Raw genomic sequence first — 15,768 nt, forward strand, 5'->3', positions numbered from 1 at the left:
AGTTGGGTGAGTTCCTTATAGATTTTGGATACTAGCCCTTTATCTGATATGTCATTTGCAACTATCTTTTCCCATTCCTTCGGTTGCCTATTAGTTTTGTGGATTGTTTCCTTTGTCGTGCAGAAGCTTTTCATCTTGATGAGATCCCAATAGTTCATTTTTGCTCTTGATTCCCTTGCCTTTGGGGATGTGTCAAGTAAGAAATTGCTGTGGTTGAGGTCAAGGAGGTTGTTTCTTGCTTTCTCTTCTAGGGTTTTGATGGTTTCCTGTCTCACGTTCAGGTTCTGTATCCATTTTGAGTTTATTTTTGTGTATGGTGTGAGAAAATGATCATCTACTTCCATTCTTCTGCATGTTGCTGTCCAGTTCTCCCAGCACCATCTGTTAAAGAGGCTATCTTTTTTCCTTTGGATACTCTTTCCTGCTTTGTCAAAGATTAGTTGGTCATACATTTGTGGGTCCAATTCTGAGTTCTCTATTCGATTCCATTAGTCTATGTGTCTGTTTTTGTGCCAATATCATACTGTCGTGATGATGACAGCTTTGTAGTACAGGCTAAAGTCTGCGATGGTGATGCCTCCCGTTTTGGTTTTCTATTTCAATATTACCTTGGCTATTCGGGGTCTTTTGTGGTTCCATACAAAATTTTAGGATAGTTTGTTCTAGTTTTGAGAAGCATGCTGGTGCAATTTTGATTGGGATTCCTTTGAATGTGTAGACTGCTTTAGGTAATGATGACACTTTAACTATATTTGTTCTTCCAATCCATGAGCATGGAATGTTTTTCCATTTCTTTGTGTCTTCAATTTCCTTCATAAGTTTTCTGTAGAGAAAGAGATCATACAGATCTCTTGTATCCTTGGTTAGGTTTATTCCTAGGTATTTTATGGTTTTTTGTGCAATTGTGAATGGCATCAGTTTCTTGATTTCTCTTTCTCTTTCTTCATATGTGTATAAAGGTGTATACATATGCATATGTAATACATATGCATACATAAAGGTGTATAAAAATGCAACTGATTTCTGTATGTTGATATTGTACTCTGCAACTTTCTGTATTCTTGGGTCAGTTCTAGTAGGCTTCGGTGGAGTCTGTCGGGTTTTCAATGTAGAGTATCATGTGGTCTGCGAAAAGTGAAAGTTTTTCTTCTTTGCCAATTCTGATGCCTTTGATTTCCTTTTGTTGTCTGATAGCTTATGCTAGGACTTCCAGCACTATGTTAAACAACAGTGGTGATAGTGGATATCCCTGTCATGTTCCTGATCTCAGGGGGAAAGCTCTCAGTTTTTCCATTGAGGATGATGTTAGCTGAGGGCTTCTCATAGATGGCCTTTATAATGTTTAAGTAAGTTCCTTCTATCCCGACTTTCTTGAGGGTCTTTTTTAAAAAGGGATGTTGTAGTTTGTCAAATGCTTTTTCTGCATCTATAGACAGGATCATATGATTTTTATCTTTTCTTTTGTTGATGTGATGAATCACATTGATTGATTTGCGAATATTGAACTAGCCCTGTAATCCAGGAATGAATCCCACTTGATTTAGGTAGATAATTCTTTTTATGTGGTGTTGAATTCGGTTTGCAACTATCTTGTTGAGGATGTTTGCATCTGTATTCATCAAGGATATTGGCCTGTAGTTCTCTTTTTTGCTGGGCCTCTGTCTGGCTTGGGAATCAGAGTGATGCTCACTTCACAAAATGAGTCTGGGAGTTTTCCTTCGGTTTCTATTTTTTGGAATAGCTTGAGAAAAATGGGTATTAATTGTGCTTTAAATGTCTGGTAGAATTCCCCAGGGAAGCCATCTGGCCCAGGGCTCTTATTTGTTGGGAGATTTTTGATAACTGATTCAAATTCTTCACTAGATATGGGTCTGTTCATGTTTTCTCTCTCTTCCCGTGTGAATTTGGGTAGTGTGTATGTTTAGGAATTTGTCCATTTCTTGTAAGTTGTTCAATTTGTTGGCATATATTTTTCATAGTATTACCCGATAATTGCTTGTATTTCTGAGGGGTTGGTTGTAATAAGTCCGTTTTCATTCATGATTTTGTCTAGTTGAGTGCTCTCTCTATTCTCTTTGAGAAGCCTGGCTAGAGGTTCGTCGATTTTGTTTAGTTTAGTTTTTGAAAAAACCAACTCTTGGTTTCATTGATCTGTTCAACTGTTTCTTTGGTTCCTGTTTTGTTTATTTCTGCCATGTTTTTTATTATTTCTCTTCTCCTACTGAGTTTTGGGTGCTCTTGTTGCTCTCCCTCTAGTTGCTTTAGGTGCGCTGTTAGATTTTACACTTTCACTTTTTCTAATTTCTTGAAATAGGTCTGGAGTGCAATGTACTTTCCTCTTAGTACTGCCTTCGCCACATCCCATAGAGTTTGGATTGTTGTATTTTCATTTTTGTTTCCATATGTTTTTAAATTTCTTCACTAATTGCCTGATTGGCCCTTTCGTTCTTTAGTAGGGTGTTCTTTAACCTCCATGTTTTTGGTGGTTTTCCAATCTTCTTCCTGTTATTGATTTCGAATTTCATAGCATTGTGATCTGAAAGTGTTCATGGTATGATCTCAATTCTTTTATGTTTATTGAGGGCTGCTTTATGTCCCAGTCTGTGATCTATCTTGGAGAGTGTGCCATGCGCACTTGAGAAGAAAGGAAATCCATAGCCTCCGGATGCAGAGTTCTAAATATATCTGTCAAATCCATTTAGTCCAATGTGTCATTTAAGTCCATTGTGTTTTTATTGATTTTATGTCTAGTTGATCTATCCATTGCTGTAAGTGGAGTATTAAAGTCCCCTGCTTTTAGCACGTTCTTATCAATAAGAGTTTTTCTGTTTGTGATTGTTTCATGTATTTAGGTGCTCTCATATTTGGTGCATAGACATTTATAATTGTTAGCACTTCCTGATGGGTAGACCCTTTAATTATTATATAATGCCTTTCTTCATCCTTTGTTACTGTCTTTACTTTAAAGTCCAGCTTGTCTATATAAGTATAGCTACTCCAGCTTTCTTTTGACTTCCAGTAACATGATAGATATTTCTCCATCCCCTTACTTTCAATCTGTAGGTGTCCTCCAGTAAAATGTCTTTCTTGTAGACAGCAACTAGATGGATTTTGTTTTTTTTTATCCATTCTGCTACCCTATGTCTTTTGATTGGAGCATTTAGTCCATTTACATTCAGTGTTATTATTGAAAAATATGGGTTTAGAGTAATCGTGTCTTTTGTGGGATTTATGCTTGTGGTGCTGTCTCTGGTATCTTGTGATCCTTGCAATATTTCCCTCAGAGAGTCCCCCTCAGGATTTCTTGTAGGGATGGTTTAGTGGTGACGAATTCTTTCAATTTTTGTTTATTTGGAAAGACTTTTCTCTCTCCTTCTATTCTGAATGACAGGCTTGCTGGATAGAGGATTCTGGCTGCTTATTGTTTCTATTCATCACATTGAAGATTTCCTGCAATTCCTTTCAGGCCTGCCAAGTTTCTCTAGATAGGTCTGTCACCACTCTGATAGGTTTCCCTTTGTATGTTAGGGCTCTTTTATCCCTAGCTGCTTTNCGTGTCTTTTGTGGGATTTATGCTTGTGGTGCTGTCTCTGGTATCTTGTGATCCTTGCAATATTTCCCTCAGAGAGTCCCCCTCAGGATTTCTTGTAGGGATGGTTTAGTGGTGACGAATTCTTTCAATTTTTGTTTATTTGGAAAGACTTTTCTCTCTCCTTCTATTCTGAATGACAGGCTTGCTGGATAGAGGATTCTGGCTGCTTATTGTTTCTATTCATCACATTGAAGATTTCCTGCAATTCCTTTCAGGCCTGCCAAGTTTCTCTAGATAGGTCTGTCACCACTCTGATAGGTTTCCCTTTGTATGTTAGGGCTCTTTTATCCCTAGCTGCTTTCAGAATTCTCTCTTTGTCCTTATATTTTGCCAGTTTCACTATGATATGTCTTGCAGAAGATCGATTACGTCTGAGGGTGGTTCTCTGTGCCTCTTGCATTTCAATGTCTGTTTCCTTCCCCAGACTGGGGAAATTCTCTGCCATAATTTGTTCAAGGACTCCTTCAGCACCTTTCCCTCTCTCTTCCTCTTCTGGAATTCCTATGATATGGATATTATTCCATTTAATTGTATCGCTGAGCTCTCCAACTCTCCTTTTGTGTTCCTGAATCAGTTTATCTCTCTTTTTCTCAGCTTCCTCTTTTTCTATAATTGTGTCTTCTAAATCATTATTCTCCTCTGTGCCTTTTCAATCCATACATTGAATGCCTCCTTTCATTTTGCATCTCATTTACAGCATTTTTAAATTCATCACAACTATTTTCAAGCTCCATAGTCTTTGTAGTAATAGTTTTTCTGATGTCTTCCATGTCATTTTCAAACCCAGCGATTAACTTTCTGACTATTGTTCTAAATTCTTGTTCAGTTATTTTGCTTATATCTGTTTTGAGCGGTTCTTTGGCTGTCAGTTCTTCCTGGGATTTCTTTGGAGGAGAGTTCTTTCATCATTTTTGTTAGCTTTCTATCTCTTGTTAATTTTATTTATTTTTTTATTTATTTATTTTTTTTTGGGTATCTCTTGTTAATTTTAAAAGCTTGTTATGCACTCTGCACCTGTGAGTGCTGCTGTATCAAAGAAGGCTTTTTGACACTCCAGGGCTGTCCATTCAGAAAGTGTTCTTTGAATGGTCTCTTTTGGTCTCTCTTGTTGAGACCTCAGTATTTTATTTTCCTACTCTTAGTGGTATTTGGGACTCTCCACCATGTGTACTTTGGCTTGTTTCTTGAGGTTGCCCTGGAAAAGAAAACAGACAGACAAATACACAGGGAACAAAGGCACACAAATGCACGGACAAATCCAACAAACACGAAAACTGGAAGGGAAAACGAAAAAGAAAAAAGAAAAGAGGAAGTAGGGAAGGAGAATAATAAGAAATAAAAGTACACACAAAAGAAAAAAGAAGAAAAGAAAATGAAAAAGAAGAAACCCAATAGACAAAGGACAGTCTAAAGCATATAACCAGATTTCCCAGCTACAAATAATTAGCCGGGTGTATGCAGTGCTGGTGGAAGAGCATAGAGAAAGAGAGAAATGACAGGGCAGGGATAAGACAAAATTGGAAATGAAATGAGCAGGCAGAAGGAATAAGAAACTTTTTTCAAAGAGCGAAAGAGTGGAATATGGTTGGAGAAGAGGTGGGAGAAATGACGATGATGCTATTCACAGAAACTATATAGTCTGATTACTCCAGAGAGAAAGAAATTAAAAGGTAGCGGTGGAGGTGTAGAATTTACATCAAGAGAATGGATTAAATATGACTGTTTAAGCAAGCCAGTGAACAGAATTAATCAGGACAGTGCATCTATGTTGGTCTTGCCCTGCCTCTGGTTAAAAAAAGAAAAGAGGGCAGCTCTCTGGCAGGGATGGGCGTCGTTTGGTCCAGTGTAACTGGTGGGAGTGCTGCCTTGGAGGTTGTGGGAAGAAACGTGGCGGCGCCCCAGTCTCTTCTTGAACCCATCATTGTAACTCACTCTTTTGGGTGTGATCTCCCTGTGCCGGGGGCGTAGCCAAGGTGGGCAATGCTCTATATCCCAAGCCAGGCCTCCTTTCCAGATCTCAGTCTGTGCGCCCCATTGAAATTGCCCGAAATATGAACTTGCAGGCAACCCCTCAGAGAAGTTTCTAGCCTCTCACCTTCCCCCTGGGGATTGAGCCAGAAGCCGCTGCTCCTGTCTCCTCCAGGTCGGGCTGGCGAACGAGGAGCAGTTTCACCTGGGGTCGCCTGGGACCAGTGCGACCAGCCTAGGGTCTTCTGGACAGCAGGAAACCGGGTCCCTCTGTGTCCCGTCGCCTGAAATATAAACTCACGGGCAAATCTCTTAGAGCAGTTTCAAGCCTCTCACCTCCCCCTGGGGATCCAGCTGAGCCAGAAGCACAAAGGCGTGGCCGCTGTGCAACCCCTCCAGGTCGCGCTGGCGAGCGAGGAGCATGTTCACCCAGGGTCGCCTGGGACCAGTGCGTCCTGCCTAGGGTCAGCGGGAGAGCAGGAATCCGGATCCCTCTGTGTCCGAGCGGAGGTTTTTCTTAAGCAGTTTTGGTCACTCTTTTTTCCCCTAGACTCACTATGGCTCCCCACAGAGGGGGATTCCCCCCCCTCCCCATGTCTCTGGTCGGGCCCGATTTTATCTTTCCCAGTTCACACTCACGCTATAAGGTTTTCTTAGCGGACTCTGTCTCCTTTTCCTCCTAAACCTCTGGATTCTGTATGGGTTCCTATGGCTTCAGGCCTTCTCCATTTGAGAGATGGGGGTGAGCGAAATGTATGGAGCTCCCTACTTCTCTGCCATCTTGCCTCCCCCCCTTCCATGTATTTTTAAATTTCTTCTTTAATTGCCTGGTTGATACATTCATTCTTTAATAGGATGTTCTTTAACCTCCATGCACGTGATGGCTTTCCAATTTTTTTCTTGTGGTTGATTTCATATTTCATAATGTTGTGATCTGAAAGTATGCATGGTATGATCTCAATTATTTTATATTTATTGAGAGATGTTTTATGATCCAGTATGTGATCTGTCTTAGAGAATATTCCATGTGCACTTGAGAAGAATGTGTATTCTGCTGCTTTGGATAAAAAGTTCTGAATATATCTATGAAGTCCATCTGGTTCTGTATAACATTCAAGGCCATTGTCTAGATGATCTGTCCATTGACGTAAGTGGAGTATTAAGGTCCCCTGCAATTACCATATTCTTATCAATAAGATTGTTTATGTTTGTGATAATTGATTTATATATTTGGGAGCTTTCAAGTTGGGATAATAAGCATTTGCAATTGTTAGCTCTTCTTGATGGATAGACCCTGCAATTATGATATAATGCCTTTTTCCATCTCTTGTTATGACCTTTAGTTTAAAATTCAGTTTTTCTGATATCATAATGGCTACTCCAGCTTTCTCTTGACTTCCAATAGCATGATAGATGGTTCTTCATCCCCTCAGTTTCAATCTGAAGGTGTTCTCAGGTCTAAAATGTGTCTCCTGTAGACAACATATAGATGGATTTTTATTTTTGTTTTTGTTTTGTTTTTTATCCATTCTGATACTCTATGTTTTTGATGGGGGTATTTAGTCCATTTACATTCAGAGTTATTACTGAAAGAGAGGGATTTATTGTCATTGTGTTATCTATGCTTGTGGTGATGTCTCTGGTTGTTTGTGGTCTTTGCAGCATTCCATTCAGAGTTCCTCTTACAATCTTTTGCAGAGCTGGTTTAGTCTTCATTATTTCCTTCAGTTTTTGTTTGTCTGGGAAAACCTTTTTCTCTCCTTTTATTCTTTTTAAAAAATTTTAATGTTTTTTTTTTTTTTTTGAGAAAGAGACACACACAGAGTGCTAGCATGGGGGTGGGGGTGTCAGACAGAGAAGGAGACACAAAATCCAAAGCACACCCTAGGCTCTGAGCTGTGAGCACATGACCTGAGCTAAAGTTGGATGCTTAACTGACTGAGTCACCCAGGTGCCCTCTGTCCTTTTATTCTGAATGACAGCTTTGCTGGATAAAGGATTCTTGGCTGCATATTTTTTCTTATTCAGAACATTGAATATTTCCTGCCACTCTCTTCTGGTCTGCCAAGTTTCAGTGCACAGGTCTGCTACTACCCTTATGTGCCTACCCTTGTAGATTAAGGCGCTAGCTGCTTTCTGAATTCTCTCTTTATCTTTGTATTTTGCCAGTTTCACTATGATGTGCCATGGAGAAGACCTACCCTTGTTTAGTCTGAAAGGAGTTCTCTGTGTCTCCTAGATTTGGATGTCTTCTTCCTTCCCCAAATTAAACAAGTTCTCAGTTATAATTTTTTCAAGTAAACTTTCTGCCCCCCTCTCTCGCTCTTCTCCTTATGAAACTTCTATGATATAGCTATAATTATGTTTTTTTGAATCACTTATTCTCTAATTCTGCCTCTTGTGGTCTAGTATTTTCTTATCTCTCTTTTTATCAGCTTTGCCATTTTTCCATAATTTTATATTCTATTCCACTTATTCTCCTTTCTGCTTCCTCCATTCTCACTATCACTGCATCTAGTTTATTTTGTACCTCATTTACAGCTTTTCTTAATTCATCATGATCATTTCTTAGTTCCTTGATCTCTGGAGCAACAGATTCTCTACTGTCTTCTATGCTTTCTTTCAAGCCCAGCTATTAATCTTATGACTATTATTCTAAATTATTGATCAGATACATTGTTTATATCTGTTTTGAGCAATTCTCTAGCTGTCATTTCTTTCTGGAATTTCTTTTGAGGAGAATTCTTTCATTTCATCATTTTTGGCTAGTTTTTTGTCCTTTATGTGTTTTAGTAGTTTGTTATGAGTCCTGCACCTGTGCACACTACTATATTAAAAAGTGGTCATACACTGCCCAGGGCCTGGCACTTCAGGAGGTGGTTTTGGAGTGTGTTGCATGCTGTTGGTTGTTGTGACTCTGGTCATCTCCCTACTTGTAGTGGTGCTTTGGACCATGTGCTTTGATTTGTTCATTGACGTAATCCTGAAAAAAACTAAACAGGGGGATGGTGGTGGTGGAAGACTTATCTCTTACAAAGAGAGAAATGACAGGGGTGGTCTTAGTAAGAAAGTATATTGCAAATCAGCCCTATCTCGAGAAGCAAGGAGTCTCAAATACACAACCTAACCTTAAACCTAAAGGATCTAGAAAAGGAACATCAAATAAAGCTTAAGGCCAGCAGAAGAAGGGAAATAATAAAGATTAGAGCAGAAATAAATAATATATATAAACAAACAGATCAGTAAAACATATCAACAAAATTGAGGACTGGTTCTTTAAAAGACTTAATAAAGTAGATAACCACCTAGTCAGACTTATGAAAAAGAAAAGCTAAAGAACCCAGTAAATAAAATCATGAATAAAAGAGGAGAGATTACAACCAACCCTATAAAAATACAAACAATTATAAGAGAATACTATACAAAATTATGTGCTAATAAACTGGGCAATCTGTAAAGAATGAACAAATTCCTAGAAACTCACATACTACCAAAACTGACAGAAATGGGAATAAATAGAAAATTTGAACAGATCCATAATCAGTGAAGAAATTGAATCACTAATAAGAAATTTCCCAACAAATACATCCCAGACCAGATGGCTTCCAAGGGGAATTTAGCAAGAATTTAAAGATGGGCTAATATAGATTCTTCTTGAATAGTTCCAAAAAATAGAAATAGAAGGAAAACTTCCAAACCCATTCTATGAGGCCAGCATTTCCTAGACTCCAAAACCAGACAAAGACCCCACTAAAAAGGAGAATTAAAGCAAGTATCACTGATGAACCTGGATGCAAAAATTCTCAACAAGAGACTAGCACGAACAGTACATTAAAAGAATTAGGAACCACAACCAAGTGGGATTTATTCCTGAGATGTAAGTGTAGTTCAATATTTGCAAATCAATCAATGTGATACACCACATTAATAAAATAAAGGAAATGACACTCTCAGCAGATGCAGAAAAGGTGTTAGGCAAAATACAGGATCCATTCTTGATTTAAAAAAAAAAAACCTCAACAAAGTAGGGCTAGATAGAACATAACTCAACATAATAAAGGCTGTGTATGAAAGATCAAGAGCTTATATCACCCTCACTGGGAAAAAACAGAGCTTTTCCTCTATTGTCAGGAACAAGACACAGATACTTAGTCTCACCATTTCTATTTAACATAGTACTGGAAGTCTTGGCCTCAGCAGTCAGACAATAACAACAAAAAAGGAATAAATAAAAGGCCTCCAAATCAACAAAGAAAAGTCAAACATTCATTATTTGCGGATGACATGATAATCTATATAGAAAGCCTGAAAGACTTCACAAAAAATTGCTAGAACTAATACATGAATTCAGCAAAGTTGCAGGATATAAAAACAATGTGCAGAAATCTGTTGCATTTCTATACACCAATAATGAAGCAGCAGTAAGAAAAAAAATCAAGAAATCAATCTTATTTGCCAGTGCACCAAAAACAATTAGTTACCTAACAGTAAACCTAACCAAAGAGGTAAAAGACCTGTACTCTGAAAACTATAGAACGTTTGTGAAAGAAATTGAAGAGGACACAAAGAAATGGAAAAGCATTCCACGCTTATGGATTGGAAGAACAAACATTGTTAAAATGTCTATTAACATTGTTAAAATGTCTACCCAAAGCAATCTACACACTTAATGTAATCCCTACCAAAACATCACCAGCATTTTTCACAGAACTAGAAAAATCTTAAAACTTGTATGGAACCACAAAAAGCCCCAAATAGTCCAAGTAATCCTGAAAAAGAAAAACAAAACTGGAGGCATTATGATTCTGGATTTCAAGCTATACTACAAAGTTGTAGTCATCAAGACAATATGGTAGTGACACAAAAAGAAACAGACAAATCAATGCAACAGAATAGAATTTTGAATTTACTTTTGTGTAATAAAGTATATTTTGCTGAATAAAGTATATTAGCTATAGGTTTTTTCTTTCAACATTTTGATTATATCATGCCACTGTCTTCTGGCCTGCAAGCTTTCCACTTTATTCAGCAAGGATATCATACAGAACAGAAGAAGAGATAGTTTCCCAAACAAAAGTTAAAGAAATCATGGCCACTAAATCAGTCCTCTAAGAATTGTTAAAGGAGACTCTGAGTGGAAAGGTAAGACTGTAAGTAGGAATAAGAAAAGTAGGAAGGATGAAAGCAGTAAAATTAAGTATATTTATAAAAACCACTTAAAGGATTCACAAATAAAAAGGGGTAAATATGACACCATAAACCTAAAATGTGGGGTTGAAGGAGTAAAGATTGGGTTCAAACTTAAGGAACCAACAACTTAATATAAACTGTTATATCCAGAAGATGTTATATACAAACCAATGTTAACCACAAATCAAAAATCAACACTACATATACAAAAAGAAAAAGGAAATTAAGTACATCACTAAAGAAAGTCAGCAAACCATGAGACATGGTAGCAAGAGAAGTAAGGAACAAAGAACTACAAAAATAACTTTAAAACAAGTAACAAAACGGCAGTAAGAACACACCTATCAATAATTGCTTTGACTGTAAAAACACCTTAATTAAAAAACATAGAGTGAAGGAATGGATAAAATAAAGCTACCTACAAGGGACTCATTTCAGACCTTAAGACACTTGCATATTGAAAGTGAAATGATGGAAAAGCATTTATTATGTAAACGGAAGTGAAAAGAAAGCTGGGGTAGCAATGTTCATGTTGAACAAAATTGACCTTAAAACAAAGACTATAACAAAAGACAAAGTAGAACATTACATAAAGGGAATAATCCAACAAAAAGACATAAAATTTATAAATATTGATGTATTCAACACAGGAGCACCCAAATACAGAAAGCAGCTAATAACAAATATAAAGGAACTAAGCAATAGTAATACAATAATAGTAGTGGGTTTTAACATCCTATTTACATCAGTGGATAGATGGCCTAAACAGAAAATCAATAATGAAATAGTGGCTTTGAATGACACACTGGACAAGATTAATAAAATAGATATATTCAGAATATTCCATCCTAAAATAGCAGGATACACATTCTTCAAGTGCATGGAACCTTCTCTACAACAGGTCATATATTAGGCCATAACACAAGTCTCAAAAAAATTAAAAAAGATTAAAGTGATAATTATGCATCTTTTCTGAGCACAATTCTATGAAACTAAGAATCAACCACAAGAAAAACATCTGGAAAGAACACAAATATATGGAGTTTAAATAATATGCTAATAAAGAAATATGGGTAAACCAAGAAATTAAAGATATTTAACTTAAAAATACATGCAGACAACTAAAAATTTTTAAAAAGGGTCCAAAATATTTAGTATGTAGTATAAGTTGTTATAACAGGGAAGATTTTTGAATACGGGCTGAATGCAAGAAGCAAGAAAAGTCTCAAATCAACTACCTAACCTTACACCAAAGAGAGTCAGAAAAAGAACAAACAAAACCCCAAACCAGTAAAAGGAAGGAAATAATGAAGATTAGAGCAGAAATAAAAGAAACAGAAACTAAAAAAAATATTAAAAAAAATAAAAACCACAGATTAATTAAACCAGGAGCTGGTTCTTTGAAAAGTTCAATAAAATTAATAATCATTTAGTCAGACCCATTCATAAAAAAAATTCAAAAAAAGAGAGAGAGAAAGGACTCAAATAAAATTCAGAAACGAAAGAGGAGATGAAACAACAAACACCACAGGAATAAAAAGGATTATAAGAGAATATTATCAAAATAAAAAGTTTAAACAAACTGATTACCAGCAATGAAATTGAATCAGTAAAAACAAAAACAAAAACAAAAAACCTCCCAACAACCAAAAGTCCAAGTGCTGTTTTACAGGTGAATTCTACCAAACATTTAAAGAAGAGTTAATACCTATTCTTTTCAAACTACACCAAAAATAAAAGAGGAAAGAAGGTTTCTGAATTCATTTTATGATATCAAGATCAAAGACACTACGAGAGAGAGAGAGAGAGAGACAGAGACAGAGACGGAGAGAGAGAGAGACAGAGAGTGCTGCAGGCCAATATGCCTGATGAACACCAGTGCAAAAATCCTTCACAAAATGTTAGCAAACCAAATCCAACAATATATTTTAAAAATCATTCATCATGTTCAAGTGGGATTTATTCTTAGGATGCAATTATAGTTCAATATTTGCAAGTCAATCAACATGATACATCACATCAACAAGAGAAAGGATTAAAAGCATGTGATTATTTCAATAGATACAGATAAAATACCTGACAAAGCACAATATCCATTCATTTTAAAGACCCTCAACAAAGTAGTTTTAGGGGGAACATACCTCAACATAATAAACATAATAAAAATATCATAAACCCACAGGTAACATCATAGTCATTAGGGAAAAACTGATAGCCTTTCCCCATCCCCTACAAGAATGTCCACTCTCACCATTTTCATTTAACATTGCTAGGCACAGAAATCAGACAAGAAAAAGATATAAAAAGCATTCAAATTGGTAAGGAAGAAGTAAAATTTTCACCATTTTCATATGAAATGAAATATAGAATTCTCTTTCTATACAGAAAAAACAGTAAAGACTCCAGTTCTACTAGAACTGATAAATGAATTCGGTAAAGTTCTGGTATACAAAATCAACAAACAGAAATCCATGGTATATCTATACACCAATAATAAAGTAGCAGAAAGAGAAATTAAAGAATCAATCCCATTTACAATTGAACCAAAAACAATAACATACCTAGGAATAAACTTAATAAAAGAGGTAGAAAAATGTACTGTGAAAACTGTAAAACATTGATGAAAGAAATTGCATTTGACACAATGAAATGGAAAGATATTTCATGCTCATGGATTAGAATAAGTATTGTTCAAATGTCTATACTACCCAAAGTAATCTATGGATTTAATGCAATCCATGTCAAAATATGAACAGAATTTTCTCAGAACTAGAACAAATAACCTTAAAATTTATATGGTACCACAGAAGACCTCAAATAACCAAGGCAGTCTTGAAGAAGAATAAAACTGGAGGTATCACAATTCCAGAATGCAAGATATACTACAAAATGGTACTAATCAAAACAGTATTGTACTGGCACAAATTTTGACAGATAGATCAATGAAACAGAACAGAAACCCAGAAATAACACATGATTATATGGTCAATTAATTGTCCACAAAGCACGAAAGAATATTCAATGGGAAAAAGGCAATTTCTTCAACAAATGATGTTGGGAAAACTGACAACTGAATGCAAAAGAATAAAACTGGACCACTCTTTTACACCATACACAAAAATAAATGCAGTATTGATATTGATTAAAGACTGAAATGTGAGACCTGAAACCATAAAAATCCTGGGAAAGAGTGCAGGCAGTAATTTCTCTGACATCAGCTGAAGCAACATTTTTCAAGATATGTCTCCTGAGGCAAAGGAAACAAAAGCAAAAATAAATGATTGAGAATACCTCACAATAAAAATGTTCTTCACAGCAAAAATATTCAACAAAATTGAAAGACAATTTACTAAATGGTAGAAGATGTTTGCTAATGATATATCCAATAAAGGGTTAGTATCCAAAATATATAAAGAACTTATTCAATGCAAACAAAAACCAAATAATCCAATTAAAAATCAGGAGAAGACATAAAGAGACATTTTTTCTGAAGCAGACATAAAGATAGTAAACAGACATGAAAACATACTCAATATCACTAATTATCAGGGAAATGAAAATTAAAACCATAATGAGATATCACCTCATGCCTGTCAGAATAGCTAAAATCAACACCAGAAGGATGTGAGGATGTGGAGAAAAAGGAGTCCTCTTGTACTGTTGGTCAAAATTTAAAATGAAGTATGAATGCTGACAAAAACTGAGGATGGGGGGGAGGGAGAGATGGGCATGGAGGAGGGCACTTGTGGGGATGAACACTGGGTGTTATGTGGAAACCAATTTGACAATAAACTATTTGTAAAAAAAAATTTTTAAATGGAGTAGTCACTGTGGAAAACAGTATGGATGTTCTTAAAAAAAAAAAGAAAAGTATGGGGCGCCTCGGTGGCTTAGTCAGTTGAGCATTTGACTTCGGCTCAGGTCATGATCTCATGGTTCCTGGGTTCAAGCGCTGCGTCGGGCTCTGTGCTGACAGCTAGCTCAGAACCTGGAGCCTGCTTTGGATTCTGTATCTTCCTCTCTCTCTGAGCCTCCCCTGCTCACGCAGCCTTTCTCCCTCTCTCAGAAATAAAAACATTAAAATTTTTTTTATAAACTTAAAAGCAGAATTACTATATGATCCGGCAATCCCATTATTGGATATTTACTGAAAGAATATGAAGACACTAATTCAGAAAGAAATATATCTTTATTGCAGCATTATTGACAATAAGAAATTATGGAAGCAACACAGGTGTCCACTGATAGATGAATGGATAAAAAAGAAGATAAATAAAAAATAAATATCTATATCTGTATGTCTATATATCTATATATCTTCTTCAACCATAAAAAAGAATGAAATCTTGCAATTTCCAATAACATGGATGGATTTAGAATATATAATGGTAAGTGAAATAAATTAGTCATGGAAAGACAAAACCATATGATTTTCAATTCATATGTGGAATTTAAGAAACAAAAAAATGAACAAAGAAGAAAAACAAAAAATTGACTCTTAATTATGGAGAACAAGCTGCTGGTTATCAGAGAGGGTGCTCGGAGGGATGAGTAAAATAGGTGAAGATTAAGAGTAAATTTATCATGATGAGCAGTGAGTGAGTAATTGTATAGAATTGTTGAATGACTATAGTGTACATTTGAATCTAATATAACACTGTATGTTAACTATGCTGGAATTAAAATTTTTTTAAATTAAAAAAATAAATATAAAATATTAAAAAATAAGAAAAGTGTCTGATATATATTTTCATTTTTAAAAATTCTTCAATGTTTTCTCTCTCTCTTCTGTATGTGTTCCCGCGTGCGCTTGTGTGTAGATACGAATTTCTAAGTAGTATCACATTCCTTATGATTGAAAAACTTCTTTTAACATCTTTTACAATGTTANAAAAAGATTTTTGAATTTTAAAAAGTTTTTGATTCAGCTATTTATAGTGTTATATTAGTTTCAGGTGTACAATATAATGATTCAACCATTCCATACATCACTCAGTACTCATCATGACAAGTGCACT

At 35.9% G+C, this 15,768-nt stretch overlaps 1 protein-coding gene across 1 annotated transcript in view; it reads right to left on the reverse strand.

Moving 5' to 3' along the window:
* Positions 1-13,972: 13,972 nt before the first annotated feature.
* The window catches only part of LOC144224273 (exocyst complex component 2-like), a 126,488-nt gene continuing 124,692 nt past the window's right edge, over positions 13,973-15,768 (reverse strand). The window contains exon 7 of the mRNA XM_077755181.1: positions 13,973-13,997. The gene's annotated coding sequence lies outside the window, so the exon portion shown is untranslated. The remainder of the gene's footprint in view (positions 13,998-15,768) is intronic.

Source organism: Crocuta crocuta, unplaced genomic scaffold, assembly GCF_008692635.1.
Source record: "Crocuta crocuta isolate KB4526 unplaced genomic scaffold, BGI_CrCroc_1.0 scaffold515, whole genome shotgun sequence".
NCBI classification, from domain to species: domain Eukaryota; kingdom Metazoa; phylum Chordata; class Mammalia; order Carnivora; family Hyaenidae; genus Crocuta; species Crocuta crocuta.